A 14,893-nucleotide genomic window follows, 5' to 3' on the forward strand; every position below is an offset into this window, starting at 1 on the left:
CCAAATAGGATGGGGTACAGAGCTAAAGAAAGAATTCACAATTGAGGAATATCAAATGGCTGAGAAACACCTAAAGAAATGTTCAACGTCCTTAGTCATCAGGGAAATGCAAAGCAAAAAAACCCTGAGATCCCACCTCACACCATTCAGAATGGCTAAAAATCAAATATTCAGGTAATAGCAGATGGTGTTGAGGATGTGGAGAAAGAGTATTACTCCTCTACTGTTTGTAGGATTACAAACTGGTACAACCTCTCTAGAAATTAGTCTGGAGGTTCCTCAGAAAATCGGACATTGCACTTCCTAAGGATCTAGCTATATCTCTCCTGGGCATATACCCAATAGATGCTGCAACACATAACAAATACACATGCTCCACTATGTTCATAGCAGCCTTATTTATAATAGCCAGAAACTGCAAAGATCCCAGATGTCCTTCAACAGTGGAATGGATACAGAAAATGTGGTACATCTACACAGTGGATTACTACTCAGCTATCAAAAACAATGACTTCATGAAATTCATATGCAAATGGATAGAACTAGAAAATATCATCCTGAGTGAGGTAACCCAATCACAGAAAAACACACATGGTTTGCACTCACTGATAAGTGGATATTAGCCCACATGCTCAATATAGCCAAGATACATAGACCACACGAAACTCCGGAAGGATGACCAAATTATAGATGCTTCATTCCTTCTTTAAAAGGGGAACCAATATATCCTTAAGATGAAATAGGGAGGCAAAGGTTAGAGCAGAGACTGAAGGAATGGCCATTCAGTGCCTTCTCCACATTTGTCCCATATATATGGCCACCACAACTAGATAAAATGGATGAAGCTAAGAAGTGCTTGCTGACAGGAACCGGATATAAAACTCTATTGGGAGATACAGCCAGAACATGTCAAATACAGAGGCGAATGCCAGCAGCAAACTACTGAACTGAGAATGGGACCCACGTTGGACGACTGAAAGGACTGAAGGGGCTTGCAATCCCATAAAAACAACAATGCCAACCAACCAGAGCTTCTAGGGACTAAGCCACTATCCCAAGACTATACATGGACTGACCCCAAGCTCCAACTGCATAGGTAGCAGTGAATCACCTTGTTAGGGCACTAGTGGAAGGGCAAGCCCTTGGTTTTGCCATGGTTGGACCCCCAGTATAGGGTATTGTTGGGGGGCAGTAATGGGAGGTAGATGGGGAGGGGAACAGCCATATAGAATAGAAAGGGTAGGGGATAGGGTGGTGATGTACAGGAAACTTGGAAAGAGATTAATACTTGAAATGTAAATAAGAAATACTTCATTTAATAAAAATGAAAGAAAAAAAGTCATACCAATTCTGAAAATGATGTCATTTCAGAATTTCCTTCATTATTTGCCTACAAATAAAGAAAATGCACTTCACAAAATTCCAACTCAATTCTTCATAGAGTTAAAAAGAGCAATTTGTAAATTCATTTGGAATAACAAAAATCCCAGGACAGTCAAAACTATACTCAACAATAAAAAAACTTCTGGGGGAATCACCATCCCTGACCTCAAGCAATAGATATAAAAACTGGTATTGGCACAGAGACAGGCAGCTAGATCAATGCAGTAGAATTGAAGACCCAGAAATGAACCCAACACACCTATGTTCACTTGATCTTTGATAAAGTAGCTGAAACCATCCAATGTAAAAAAGGTAGCATTTCAACAAATGGTGCTGGTTCAACTGGAGGTCAGCATGTAGAAGAAAGCAAATCGAACCATTTTTATTGCCCTGTACAATCCTTAAGTTCAAGTGGATCAAGGACCTCTACATCAAACCAGATACACTCAAACTAATAGAAGAAAAAAATAGGGAAGTGTTTCAAACACATGGGCACTGGGGAAAATTTCCTGAACAGAACACCAATGGCTTATGCTCTAAGATCAAAAATCAACAAATGGTACCTCATAAAACTGCAAAGGTTCTTTAAGGCAAAAGACACTGTCCTTAGGGCAAAATGGCAACCAACAGATTGGTAAATAGCTTTTTCAATCCTACGTCCAATGTAGGATGGGGAGGGGAACACCCTTATAGAAGAAGGGGAAGTAATGGGTTAGGGGTCTTATGGCCAGGGAAACTAAGAAAGGGAATAACATTTGAAATGTAAATAAAAAAATCCAATAAGAAAAGGAAAAAATAAACAAAAGTAAGTGCTGGTGCTTTGACAAAGTCAACAAGAAAGAAAAGATAATACCGGTATTCCTCAAACTCTTTCATAAAATAGAAACAGAAGGAACACTACCTAATTTATTCTATGAAACCACAGTTACTACAAAACTTTACCCCACACAAAGACATAACACAGAAAGAGAACTTTGGGATAGTTTCACTTATGAATATTGATCGAAACATACTCAGTAAAATTCTTGCAATCAAAGTTGAAGAACACACCACAACAATCATTCACTACTATCAAGTAGGTTTCATTTCAGGGATGCAATATATTGCAATTCATCAACATCCTCCACTATAAAAACAAACTGGAAGGAAAAAATCACATGAACATCTCACAATATGCTGAGAAAGCCTTCAAAAAGGTACAACACACTTCATATTAAAAGTCTTGGCGAGATCAGGAGTTAATGGCATGTTACTAAAAATAATAAAAAAGTAATGTACATCAAACCAATAGCCAACATCAAATTAAATGGAGAGAAACTTGAAGCAATCCATTATAATCAAGGAAAAGGTAACTCTGGCCACTCTCTACCTATCTATTCCTTATGTCTATTCCTATTCCACAAACTTTTAGCTAGAACAATTACACAACGAAAATAGATAAAAGGGTTATGATTTGGAAAGGAAGAAGTAAACATACTTATAAATGATAATATACATAAGTTACCCACAAAATTCTATCAGAAAACCCCTACATCTTATAAACAAAGTCTAACAAAGTTGCTGGATATAAAATTAATTCAAGTAACTCAGTAGCCTTCCTTTATAAAATGATAAATGAGTTGAGAAAAAAATGTCAACAAAACCCAATAGCTACAAATAGACACAATTAATATAAAACATATTGGAGTACCTCTCACCAATAAACTGAAAGTTAGGGATGTAAAGAACTTCAAGTCCCAGAATAAAGAAATGAAAAAAGACCTCAGAAGATTGGTGAGGACTCCCATGTTCATTGATTGGTAGTATTACGATAGTGAAAATTGCCATCTTACCATTAGTGATTTAAAGATTCCTTGCAATCCCCATCAAACGTCCAAAAAATTTTCACATAAATGGAAATAATAATACTACACCTCATATGGGAAAACAAAATGCAGAATATCCAAAACAATTTTCAACAATAAAGGATCTGGAATAATCACCATCTCTGACCTCCAGTTGTACTACAAAGTAATATTGATAAAAACCAAATGGTACTGATATCTAGACAGACAGATCGATCAATGAAATAGAATTGAAGTCACAGAAATCAACACACACTGTTATGGACAGTTAATCTAGCCAAAAACATCCAGTGAATAAAAGAATGCATCTTCAATAAATGGTGCTGATCTAGTTGGCATTCTGTGTGTAGAAAAATTAAATTTGAATCGTATTTTTCACCTTGTGGAAGGTTCAAGTCTCAGTGTATCAAGAACCTTAACATGAACCCAGATACACTGAATCTAAGAGAAGAGAAAGAAGGAAAGAAACACGAACCCTTTCAGGTCTCCATCTGCACCCCATAACTAAGGCTGTCCCACAGGTGTCCATACCCAAATCCTTTCTAGAGAGAGCTAGTCTCCTAGGAGTTCTCTCACTCCTAAAACTAAGTATGAGAACTCCACTTTTTCTCCAATAACTGTCCAAAGATGAAACTGCCAGGAGCACACAGGGCACAGGAACCATGTAACAGCCAGGGACAGAATCTTGTCAGTCCCACTCAGCATCCCAGAGCTAAGGCTGTCCCACAGTCCTCTGTACCCAAATCCCACCCTGAGAGAGCTGGTCTCCCAGGAGTATTCACACTCCAAAGATGACAGGCTCACATGTCCAGAGGAGGGACAAGGTCTAATCAGAGAAGGCAAGACCAACTTACATCAGACATAGCCAGATGGCGAGAGGCAAGCACAAGAACCTAAGTAACAGAAATCAGAACCTGGCATTAGCAAATCCCAGTTCTCCAAGCACAGCAAGCCCTGGATACCTCAGCACGCTATGAAAACAAGACTCAGATTTAAAATAACATGAGCCTCGCTGATCCCGGCCCACAGCTCACTGCTCCCAAACCCCTTTGGAGAGAGAGCTCATCGCCTGGACAGGTGGGCACTCCTGAGACTGCAGAGCAGAAGTGACCACCAATACAGTCCACCCCTGCCCACATCCCTGGCCCAAGAGGAAACTGTATATGGGCTCTGGGATCCGGAAGATAGGGCCACTGGAACGGCAGACCCCTGCAGTCCAGACACCACCCGGACCTGAAGGGAATCAGTCAACAGTTCTCTGCACCCAAATCCCGTGTGAGGGAGAACTAAACCTTCAGAGGTGCAGACATGACTGGGAAGCCAGAGGAGACTACACTCTGCCCACATTTCTGACTCCAGAGGAAAACACCTAATGTCATCTGGGACCCCAGTGCTCGGGGGCTCTGGCAAACGTTGGCGCAGACCCTCCTGGTTGCTGCCCTCACCGAGAGCTCAAAAGCAGCACCCAATGAGCAGCTTGAGCTGCGGGACCACAGGTAAGACCAACATTTCTACTCCAAGCGACCTGCCTGGTGGATTCAGGACACAGATCCACAGGAACAGCTGAAGACCAGTAGACAGGAAAGATGACACGCCCGAAAGCAGAACAATCTGCTCCCATAACTGGCTGAAAGAAAACAGGAAAACAGGTCTACAGCACTGCTGACACCCAGGCCTATAGGAAGGTCTAGCAACTGTCAGAAATAGCAGAACAAGGTAACACCAGAGAAAGCCTGATGGCGAGAGGAAAGCACAGGAACACAGGCAACAGAAACCAAGACTACATGGCATCATCGGAGCCCAATTTTCCCAGCAAAGGAAACACTGAATATCAAACCACACCAGAAAAGCAAGATCTAGACTTAAAATCACATTTGATCACGATGCTGGAGGACTTCAAGAAAGACATGAAGAACTCCCTTAGAGAAATGCAGGAAAACATAAATAAACAAGTAGAAGCCTATAGAGAGGAATCACAAAAATCCCTGAAAGAATTTCAGGAAAACATAATCAAACAGGTGAAGGAGTTAAAAATGGAAATAAAAGCAATAAAGAAAGGACACAGGGAAACAACCCTGGATATAGAAAACCAAAGGAAGAGACAAGAAGCCATATATACAAGCATCACAAACAGAATACAAGAGAGAATCTCAGGAGCAGAAGATTCCATAGAAATCATCGACACATCCGTCAAAGAAAATGTAAAACGGAAAAAGCTACTGGTCCAAAACAAACAGAAAATCCAGGACTCAATGAGAAGATCAAACCTAAGGATAACAGGTATAGAAGAGGGTGAAGACTCCCAGCTCAAAGGACCAGTAAATATCTTCAACAAAATCATAGAAGAAAACTTCTCTAACCTAAAGAAAGAGATGCCCATAAACATACAAGAAGCCTACAGAACTCCAAATAGATTGGATCAGAAAAGAAAATCCTCCTGTCACATAATACTCAAAACATCAAATGCACAAAACAAAGAAAGAATATTAAAAGCAGTAAGGGAAAAAGGTCAAGTAACATAAAAAGGCAGACCTATCAGAATTACACCAGACTTCTCACCAGAGATTATGAAAATGAGAAGACCCTGAATACATGTCATACAGACCCTAAGAGAACACAAATGCCAGCCCAGGTTACTATACCCCACAAAACTCTCAATTAACATAGACAAAGAAACCAAGATATTCCATGACAAAACCAAATTTACACAATATCTTTCTACAAATCTAGTCCTACAAAGGACAATAAATGGTAAAGCCCAACATAAGGAGGCAAGCTACAACCTAGAAAAAGCAAGAAACTAATCGTCTTGGCAACAAAACAAGGAGAAGAAAAGCACACAAACATAATCTCACATCCAAATATGAATATAAAGGGAAGCAATAATCACTATTCCTGAATATCTCTCAATATCTATGGTCTCACCTCCCCAATACAAAGACATAGATTAACAAACTGGATACGCAATGAAGACCCTGCATTTTGCTGCCTACAGGAAACACACTTCAGAGACAAAGACAGACACTACCTCAGAGTGAAAGGCTGGAAAACAAATTTCCAAGCAAATGGTCTGAAGAAGCAAGCTGGAGTAGCCATTCTAATATCACATAAAATTGATTTTCAACTAAAAGTCATCAAAAAAGATAAGGAAGGACACTTCATATTCATCAAAGGAAAAATCCACCAAGATGAACTCTCAATCCTAAATATCTATGCCCCAAATACAAGGGCACCTACATACATAAAAGAAACCTTACTAAAGCCCGAAGCACACATTGCACCTCACACAATATTAGTAGGAGATTTCAACACCACACTCTTATCAAAGGACAGATCATGGAAACAGAAATTAAACAGAGACATAGACAGAGTAAGAGAAGTCATGAATCAAATGGACTTAACAGATATTTATAGAATCTCAGTCTCTGCTCCAACCCATATGCCTGCATTTCTTGTAGAAGGCAATCTTGAGGGTTGAAAGTTCTCGGAGTATGTTTTTGTATCACTTAAATGGGGTTCCAAACTACCTACAAAAGGTAGCCTCTTTTGGTTCCATATCCTCAAGAATGTGAGTGAGAGCTTAGATCACCCCCAATGATTCTTGAGTTATTCCCATTCCAGGTCTCTGTATCATCCTGAAGATGTTCCCCACCTCTTAATCTCCATCAGCTGCAGGGTTCCATTCATTTTAATGGTCATCTAGCCACCTCTGCTGTTCTTCTCCATACCTGATCATGAATCACCATTACCCCTCCCTTTAAGTTCCTTCCCTCTATCTGTCTTTTATGACTATTTATCCAGCTTCTAAGTGAGATTTGGGCTTCCTTACTTGGGTCTTCCTTATTTTTGAGCCTGTTTGGGTTGTCAAAGTGTGGCCTGGTGCCTGTATTTTATGACTACTTACTACTTATAAGTGAGTACATAGCATGCATTTCCTTTTGGGACTGGATTATATCACTCAGGACGATATTCTCAAATCTCATCCATTTGCCTGCAAAACTCATGATGTCATCGTTTTTAACAGCTGAATAGTAGTCCATTTTGTAGATGTATCACTTTTTCTTTATTCTTCAGTTGAGGGACATCTAGGTCTTTTTCAATTTCTGGGTATTATGAATACACTTGCTAATAAGCTTAGTTTAGAAAATGTCTTTTCTTGGATGGTGGAACATCTTTTGTGTGTATGCCTATGGGTGCTGTAGATGAGTCTTGAGGGAGAACTATACCAAGAAGTTCTAGAACACACTAGATTGATTTCAAATGTGGTCTTACTGTTTGGACTCCCACCAGAAATGATGAAGTTTTCTTCTCACTCCACATGCACAGTAGCATATGCTATCTCTTGAGTTTTTTTTTGAAATTTGTTGTATTTTTATTTGTTTGCTTATCCAACCAGAAATTTCAAGCCATTTTGAGGTTGTCATCAACCAAAATGCTTCTGGCCAAACACTTTCCTCTTAATTTTTATAACCAAAGAAATTTTCAGAGAAATTTAATCCACATGTTTCTAAGTCAGTCCACACCCAGTAACATTTCAGTGCAGGACTTGTGATTCCCAGATTTTTGAAAAGCATTTTTTTTCTTTTTCTTTCTTTTTTTTTTTTTTTTTATTAACTTGAGTATGTCTTATTTACATTTCGAATGTTATTCCCTTTCCTGGTTTCCGGGCTAACATCCCCCTAATCCCTCCCCCTCCCCTTCTTTATGTATGTTCCCCTCCCCATCCTCCCCCCATTGCCGCCCTCCCCCCAACAGTCTAGTTCACTGGGGGTTCAGTCTTAGCAGGACCCAGGGCTTCCCCTTCCACTGGTGCTTTTACTAGGATATTCATTGCTACCTATGAGGTCAGAGTCCAGGGTCAGTCCATGTATAGTCTTTAGGTAGTGGCTTAGTCCCTGGAAGCTCTGGTTGCTTGACATTGTTGTACATATGGGGTCTCTAGCCCCTTCAAGCTCTTCCAGTTCTTTCTCTGATTCCTTCAACAGGGGTCCTATTCTCAGTTCAGTGGTTTGCTGCTGGCATTCGCCTCTGTGTTTGCTGTATTCTGGCTGTGTCTCTCAGGAGCGATCTACATCTGGCTCCTGTTGGCCTGCACTTCTTTGCTTCATCCATCTTGTCTAATTGGATGGCTATCTATGTATGGGCCACATGTGGGGCAGGCTCTGAATGGTTGTTCCTTCTGTGTCTGTTTTAATCTTTGCCTCTCTATTCCCTGCCAAGCGTATTTGTATTCCCCTTTTAAAGAAGGAGTGAAGCATTCACATATTTATCATCTGTCTTGAGTTTCATTTGTTCTAGGCATCTAGGGTAATTCAAGCATTTGGGCTAATAGCCACTTATCAATGAGTGCATACCATGTGTGTTTTTCTGTGATTGGGTTAGCTCACTCAGGATGATATTTTCCAGTTCCAACCATTTGCCTACGAATTTCATAAAGTCATTGTTTTTGATAGCTGTATCTCTTGAGTTTTTGATTTTAGGCATTTTGGTGTGTGTACCATGGAATTGTTTTGATTTGCATTTCTCAGATGATTAAGGAGTTTGAGCATTTCTTTACCTGCTCCTAGGTCATTTGATATTTCTCTGCTGAGAACTGACTGTTTAGCTCTTTATCCCAGTTTTAAATTGGGTTATTTAATTCTTGGTGCCTATTTTCTTGAGTTCATTGTAAAATTTGGATATTACCCTTATGTCATATATAGTGTTGATGTAAAACCTTTCTCGCTCTGTGCCATTTTGTCCTATTGACAGATCCTTTGCCCTAGAGCAACTTTTCAGTTTCATGAATTCACAAATATTAATTGGATATATTATAGCTGAGTCATTTCTGTTATTTTCATGAAAATATTTCCTACACCAATAAGTTCAAGGAAACTTATACCACTTTCCCTTCTGTGATATTTATTCTGCCGAGTGTTATGTTGAGGTCTTTGATCCACGTGTACTTGAGTTTTATGCAAAGTGGTGAGTATATATTCATTTGATTTTTCTACATGCATACATCCAGCTAACCCAGCACCATTTGTTAAAGATGCTTTTACTTTTCTATTGTATGGTTTTGGCTTCATGGTCAAAAATCAAGTGTCCATATCTGTGTAGGTTTATTTCTCAGTCTTCAATTCAGTTCCATTGATCAACCTGTTTGTCTTTCTCTCAATACCATGCTAATTTTTTTACTATATTCCTTTACTACAGATTGAGGTCAGAGATGGTGATTCCTCTTGCAGTTCTCTTATTTTTCAAAGTTGTTTTGGCTATCCTGGGTTTCTTGTTTTCCCATATGAAGTTTATAATTGCTCTTCAATTTCTGTAAAAATGTGTTGGTATTTTAATGTGAATTGCATTCAATCTGTTCACTGCTTTTGAGAAAATGCCATCTTTACTATGTTAATCCTATCCGTCCAAGAACATGGGAGATCTGTCTATCTTCTGGTATCTCCTTCAGTTTCTTTTCAAGGAGCATGAAATTCTTGTCATACAGGTCTTTTACTTGCTTGGCTAGAATCATAACATGATATTTAATATTATGCATGGGTAATATAAAGGGTTTCCTATTTTCTTCCTTGGACCACTTATCATTGTATACATGAAGGTTCTTGATTACTTTGATTTAATTTTGTATCTAGGAATTTGAAGAAGGTGTTCATTAAGCTATGAGTTCTCTGGTAGAATTTTTGTGGTCACATATGTATATTTTCATAACAACTACAAAGCAGAATACTGTGACATCTTCCTTTCCTAGTTATATGCCCTTGATCTCATTTGGTTTTCTTATTCCTCTGGCTAGAACTTTAAGTACTATGTTGAATAGATCATTAGAAAGTGGACAATTTTTTCTTTTCCTTGACTTTAGTGTGATTGCTACAAATTTATTTCCATTTAATCTGATTTTGACTTTCTGCGCATGGTATATTGGTTTTTGAATGTATAGGTATTCATCCTGAATTCATGGTCTCTCCAAAACTTTGAACATAAAGTGTTGTTAGATTTTGAGATTTTGTTGAAGGCTTTTTCAGCTACTAATAAAATGAGCATGTAGATTTTCCTTTGAGGTTTTTTTTTTTTTTTTAAATATAGTGGGTTACACTGATGAATGTATATTGACCCCTCCCTCGCTTCCTGGGATGCAGTCTTCTTGATCATGGAGAATGGTGCTTTTAATGTGTTCTTGGATTTTGTTTGCCACAATATTATTCATTATTTTTACATAGAAATTCATAAGTGAAATTGATATGAAGTTCTCTGGTACTCTTAGGTTGGTTTAGTTATCAGTGTACCTGTGGCTTGAGGGAACAAATTTGGCAATGTTCCTTCTGTGACACTTTTGTGGAATAATTTGAGGAGTATTAGTGTTAGCCCTTATTTAAAGGTCTGGTAGAATTTTCCACTAGAATCATCTGACCCTGGGCCTTATTTAGTTGGGAGGATTTTAATGACTTTTTCTATTTCCTTAGGGATCATGAGACTGTTTAGATAATTTACCTGATCTTGATGTAAATTTGGCATGTGATATCTGCCTAGAAAATCTTCCCTTGCCTCTAGATTTTCCAGGTTTGTTAATTATAGGCTTTTATGGTAATAAATGATATGTTCTTTTTTTAAAAATTTCCTCATTTTCTCATGTTATTTATCAATTTTTTTATTTTGTTTTTGGATTTTTTGTTAACATTTCAAATGAAATCCCCTTTACCAGTTTTTTTGGCCATGAGCACCCTATTCCATACTCCTCCCCTTCTTCTATATGGGTGTTTCCCTCTCCACCACCACAAACCCTTCCTTCCCCCCTGACATTCCCCTGTACTTGGAGGTCCACATTTGGCAGGACCCAGGGTTTCTCCTCCCATTGGTGCCCAACAAGTGCATCCTGTGCTAGATATGCAGCTGGAAGCAATGGTCTTTCCATGTGTAGTATTTGGATAGTGATTTAGTCCCTGGGAGCTCTGTTTGGTTGCTATTGTTGTCCTTATGGGATTGCAAGTCCCTTTATCTCCTTCAATCCTTTTTATAATCCTTGCAACAGTTCAATGTCTTGCTAAGCATTTGCCTCTGTATTTGACATGCTCTGGCTGTGCCTCTCAGGAAAAACTATATCAGGTTTCTATCAGCATGCACTTGTCAGCATAAACAATGTTGTCAGGATTTGGTGGCTATATGTATATTGTCTGGATCCCTATGTGAGGGTGGTAATGAGTGACCATTCTTGTAGTCTCTGCTACAAACTTTGTCTCCATATACCCTCCCATGAATATTTTTCTTCCCCCTTTTAAGAAGGACTGAAGCATTCACACTTTGATCATTTTTCTTCTTAAGCTTCATGGAGTCTGTGGATTATATCTTGGGTAATTCGATCTTTCGGGCAAATATCCAGTTATCAGTGAGTGTATACAATGTGGACTCTTTTTTTGTGATTGGTTTACTGACTCAGGATGATATTTTAGAGTTTCATCCATTTGCCCAGGAATTTCATGAAGTCATAGCTTTTGATAGCTGAGTAGTATTCCATTTTGTAGGTGTACCTCATTTTCTGTATCCATTCCTCTGTTGAAGGGCATCTGAATTCTTTCTAACTTCTGGCTATTATAAATATGGCTCCTATGAACATAGTGGAGTATGTGTCCTTGGTGTGTATTAGAACATCTTTTGGGTATATGCCCCAGATATATAGCTGGGTCTTCAGGTGGTGCAATGTCCAATTTACTGAGGAACCACCTTAGTGATTTCCAGAGTAGTTGTTCCAGTTTGCAATCCCACTAACAAATGAGGAGTGTTCCTCTTTCTTCACATCCTTGCCAGCCTCTGTTGTCTCCTGAATTTTTGATCTTAGCCATTCTGACTGGTTTGAGGTGGAACCTCAGTGTTGTTTTGATTTGCATTTCCCTGATTACTAATAATGATGAACATTTCTTTAAATATTTCTTTGTTTAGCTCTGTACCCCATTTTAATAGGGTTATTTGGCTCTCTGGAGACTAACTTCTTGAGTTCTTTGTATATTTTGAATACTAGCCTTCTATCGGATATATGATTGCTAAATATCTTTTCCCAATCTGTTGGTGGCCGTTTTGTCCTAATGACAGTTTCCTTTGACTTACAGAAGCTTTGCAGTTTTATGAAGTCCCATTAGTCAATTCTTGATCATAGAGCATAAGCCATTGGTGTTTTGTTCAGGATATTTTCCCCAGTTCCCATATGCTCAAAGCTCTTCCACATTTTTTCTTCTATTAATTTGAGTATATCACATTTTATATGGAGGTCTTAGATCCATATAAGCTTTGTATAGGGTGATAGGTATGGATTGAGTTGCATTCTTCTATATGCTGATTTCCTTTGAGTCAACACCATCTGTTGAAAATGTTATCTTTTATCCTTTGGATGGTTTTAGCTCCTTTGTGAAATATCAGTTAACCTTAGGTGTGTGGGTTCATTTCTGGGTCTCCAATTCTATTCCACTTATCTACCTGCCTGTCTCTGTACCAATACCATACAGCTTTTATCACTATGCCTCTTTAATGCTGCTTGAGTTCAGGGATGGGGATTACTACAGAAGATCTGTTATTTTTGAGGATTGTTTTCTCTATCCTGGTTTTTTGTTATTCCAAATGTATTTGCAATTTGCTTTTTCTACCTCTATGAATAATTCATTTGGAACTTTGATGCCGATTGCATTGAATCTGTATACTGCTTTCAGTAAGATGGCCATTTTTACTATATTAATCCTGCCAACCCATAAGCATGGGAGACGTTTCCATCTTCTGAGATTTTCAATTTCTTTCTTCAGAGACTTGAACTTGTCATACAGATCTTTCAATTGTTTGGTTAGAGTCACACTAAGGTATTTTTATGTTATTTGTGACTATAGTGAAGGATGTAATTTCCCTAATTTTATTGTCAGACTGTTTATCCTTTGAGTAGAAAATGGATACTAATTTGTTTGAGATAATGTTATACCTGGCCATTTGCTGAAAATGTCCTATAAGCCTGTGTGTCAGGAGTTCTGTAGACCTCTTTTCCTGTTTTCTTTCAATCAGTTATGGGAACAGAGTGTTCTGCTTTCGGCAGTGTAGTTTTTCCTAACTACAGGTCTTCAGCTGTTCCTGTGGGCCTGTGTCCTGAGTTTACCAGGCAGGTTGCTTGGAGCTGAAAAGATGGTCTTACCTGTGGTCCCAAGGCTCACGTTTGCTTGTGGGGTGTTGCCTATGAGCTCTCTGTGAGGGCAGCAACCAGGAGGACCTGTGCTGCCCCTTGCGGGAGCCCCCATGCATCAGGGTCCCAGATGGCGTTTGGTGTTTTCTTCTGGAATCAGTAATGTGTGCAGAGTGCAGTCTCTTCTGGTTTCCCAGGCGTGTCTGCCTCTCTGAAGGTTTAGCTCTCCCTCCCACGGGATTTGGGTGCAGAGAACTGTTTATCCAGTCTGTTCCTTCAGGTTCCGGAGGTATCTAGGCACAGGGGTACTGCCGCTCCTGGGCTCTCCCTCACCGGAACCCAGAGGCCTTATACAGTTTCCTCTTGGGCCAGGGATGTGGGCAGGGGTGGGCAGTGTTGGTGGTCTCTTCCACTTTGCAGCCTCAGGAGTGCCCACCTGACCAGGCGGTGAGGTCTCTCTCCCACGGGTTCTGTGAGCAGAGAGCTGCTGCGGGCTGGGATCCGCAGGTGTGGGACTCCCAGTAAACACAGGGAGTGCCCAGTCCTAGAGGAATTCTGCCTCTGTGTGTCCCCAGTTCACCAAGCAGGTCACTTGCAGCAGAAAAGTTGGTCTTACCTGTGGTCCCAAGGCTCAAGTTTGCTCGCGGGGTGCTGCCCATGAGCTCTCTGCGGTGGCAGCAACCAGGAAGATCTGTGCCGCCGTTTCTGGGAGCTTCAGTGCACCAGGGTTCCAGATGGCATTTGGTGTTTTCCTCTGGAATCAGTAATATGTGCAGAGTGCAGTCTATTCTGGTTTCCCATGCGTGTCTGCCTCTCTGAAGGTTTAGCTCTCCCTCCCACGGGATTTGGGTCTCTTATTCCCCTTTTAAAGAAGGAGTGAAGCATTAACATTTTGATCATCTGTCTTGAGTTTCATGTGTTCTAGGCATCTAGGGTAATACAAGCATTTGGGCTAATAGCCACTTATCAATGAGTGCATACCATGTGTGTTTTTCTGTGACTGGGTTACCTCACTCAGGACGATATTTTCCAGTTCCAACAATTTGTCTATGAATTTAATAAAGTCATTGTTTTTGATAGCTGAGTAATATTCCATTGTATAGATGTACCACATTTTCTGTATCCATTCCCCTGTTGAAGGGCATCTGGGTTCTTTCCAGCTTCTGGCTATTATAAATAAGGCTGCGATGAACATCGTGGAGCACGTGTCTTTTTTATATGTTGGGGCATCTTTTGGGTATATGCCCAAGAGAGGTATAGCTGGATCCTCAGGCAGTTCAATGTCCAGTTTTCTGAGGAGACTCCAGACTGATTTCCAGAATGGTTGTACCAGTCTGCAACCCCACCCACAATGGAGGAGGGTTCCTCTTTCTCCACATCCTCTCCAGCATCTGCTGTCACCTGAGTTTTTGACCTTAGCCATTCTCACTGGTGTGAGGTGAAATCTCAGGGTTGTTTTGATTTGCATTTCCCTTATGACTAAAGATGTTGAACATTTCTTTAGGTGTTTCTCAGCCATTCGGCA

The sequence above is a fragment of the Rattus norvegicus genome, chromosome 7 (assembly GCF_036323735.1).
Source record: "Rattus norvegicus strain BN/NHsdMcwi chromosome 7, GRCr8, whole genome shotgun sequence".
Classification (NCBI taxonomy): Eukaryota; Metazoa; Chordata; class Mammalia; order Rodentia; family Muridae; genus Rattus; species Rattus norvegicus.